Consider the following 2266-nt stretch of genomic DNA (forward strand, 5'->3'; position numbering starts at 1 on the left):
CATTGTGGAAGTTAGGTTCTGTCCTTTAATTTCTGAGTTCTTACTCTGCTGTTGATCCATTGTGATGGTCAGTGTGTAGAATGGGTTGAAGTATTTCCTATAGAGCTGATTTTGTTGTGGCGCATTTCCTCAGAGTTTGTATATCAGTAAATGATTTGATTTCACCATCAATTTAAATGCTTAGCTTAGCAGGGTATAGAATTATGGGCTGAAAATTATTCTGTTTAAGTAGATTAAAGGTAGATGACCATTGTCTTCTGACTTGGAAAGTTTCATTAGAGAAGTCTGCAGTCACCTTGATGGATTTGCTCCTGTAGGTCAACTGGCGCTTACTCCTGGCAGCTTGAGGAATCTTTTCCTTTGTCTTGACCTTGGACAGGTTCATCACAATGTGTCTTGGAGACGCTCAGTTGGAGTTGAGGCACCCTGGGGTCCTATATCCCTCTTTTAAAGGAGTATGTCAGAATCTTTGGTGATATTTAGGAAATTTTCATTTATAATATTCTCAAATATGGCTTCCATTCCCCTGGGGCATTCTTATTCCCCTTCTGGGATACCTATAACTCGTATATTTGAATGCTTCATATAGTCCCATAATTCTGATAGTGAATGTTCTGCTTTCTCTCTCTTCTTTTCTGCCTCTTTAATATCTGAGATATCTCAAGAGCTTTGTTATCTACATCTGAGATTCTTTCTTCTGCATGGTCTAATCTGTTGTTGATACTTACTATTGCATCTTTAAGTTCCTTAATTAACTGCTTCCATTCCTTCAGCTCTGCTATATCCTTTCTATAGTCTTCATATCATTCATCTCTTATTTGATTCTGTTTTTGGATTTCCTTTTGGTTATTTTCCATCATTTCCTTCATTATTTTCATCATCTGTATTCCAAATTCCCTTTCTGTCATTTCTAACATTTCTTTATAGGTAGAATCCTCTGTAGTAGCTACCTCATGGTCCCTTGGGGGGGTTTCTCTGGACTGGTTTTCCATGTTGCCTGGATTTTTCTGCTGGTTCTTCCTCATAAGTGATTTATCTGCTTCCTTGTCATAATTTTCCTTTCACTTACTCTTGCTCTTTAAGTTTCTGTGCCTCTGGACTAGGGTTTTGATGAGTTCTTTTGGTATAGGACCAGAAGGAGAAGAATATTGGAAAGCAGGAAGAGAAAAAAGAGAAAGAAAAAAAGGGGAAGTGGAAGAAAGAGAAAGATGGGTGGGTAAACTGGAATATTAACAAAGAGAAGAGAGGCACAGAAAGAGGGAGACAGGAGCAATATAGGTGTACAGTAGGGTACTATGACCCAACATTAGAAACTCCCAACCTCTGGGGGTGATGGGTTGGGTTGTTCCCTTGAGGTCAGCAGCTCTTTGCTAGCCTATTTGAACATAGTACCCAACCTCCATCAAGTAGAGAAGAAAGACAAAAATGCTATAAATCAAATCAAAACAAGCAAACAAAAAACTTTATGGAATAAAATTGGACAAAAAGCCAAATAATAGGGGTAGAAACACTAGCAGAAATGAAGTTCTAATTGTTAAAAAAGGCAACAATGAAAAATTATATTTAAAGTAGAAAAATGAAGAAAAAAAGAAAAGAAAAATCTATAAGGAAAATGTCTAAATTAAAACAAACAAACAAACAAACAAAAAAAACAAGAAGGAAAATCAAAAACAAAAAAAAACAAGCGGACAAAAAAAAAAAAAAAAACCAAAGCAGTATATATGTCTTGTTGGGCAACCGGTCATTGTGGCATGCCTATCTGCCAGCTATAGTGCCCTTCAACAGGATGTAGGGCCATTTGGAGGCCCAGTCATGCAGGCTGGTGTTGGCACCAGCTGCCCTAAAATCCAGCACTCTACCTGCCCCATCTAGAACTTGTCAAGGTACAGCTGCAGCTCCTTATTTGACCAGCTGTTCAGTGAGTCTTACTGATACAGTGATCAGTGATACAGGATTCCACCACTCAGGGCTGGACAGGGAGCCCCTCCACCTCCCCAGTGTCTAGGCCAGGTGAGCTCAGAGGTCAGACCCCCATTTCCAGGCACAAGCAGACTGCCTTTTTCGGGACACACCCTCTGGATTTTGGTAAATTCATGGATAAAGCAGCCTGAGATGGTTTTTTGGGTAGTTCCACCTTAAGTAGGAGCACACATCCTAATCCTTTCTCAGATGGAAAGACTCTAAAAGACCTGATAACCTAATGGAGGAGGAACTACATTCATTCATTTGTTAATGCACTCATTAACTTTGAAAAGATGTTTTTCCA

Source organism: Otolemur garnettii, unplaced genomic scaffold, assembly GCF_000181295.1.
Source record: "Otolemur garnettii isolate 467f Iridium unplaced genomic scaffold, OtoGar3 scaffold00089, whole genome shotgun sequence".
NCBI classification, from domain to species: domain Eukaryota; kingdom Metazoa; phylum Chordata; class Mammalia; order Primates; family Galagidae; genus Otolemur; species Otolemur garnettii.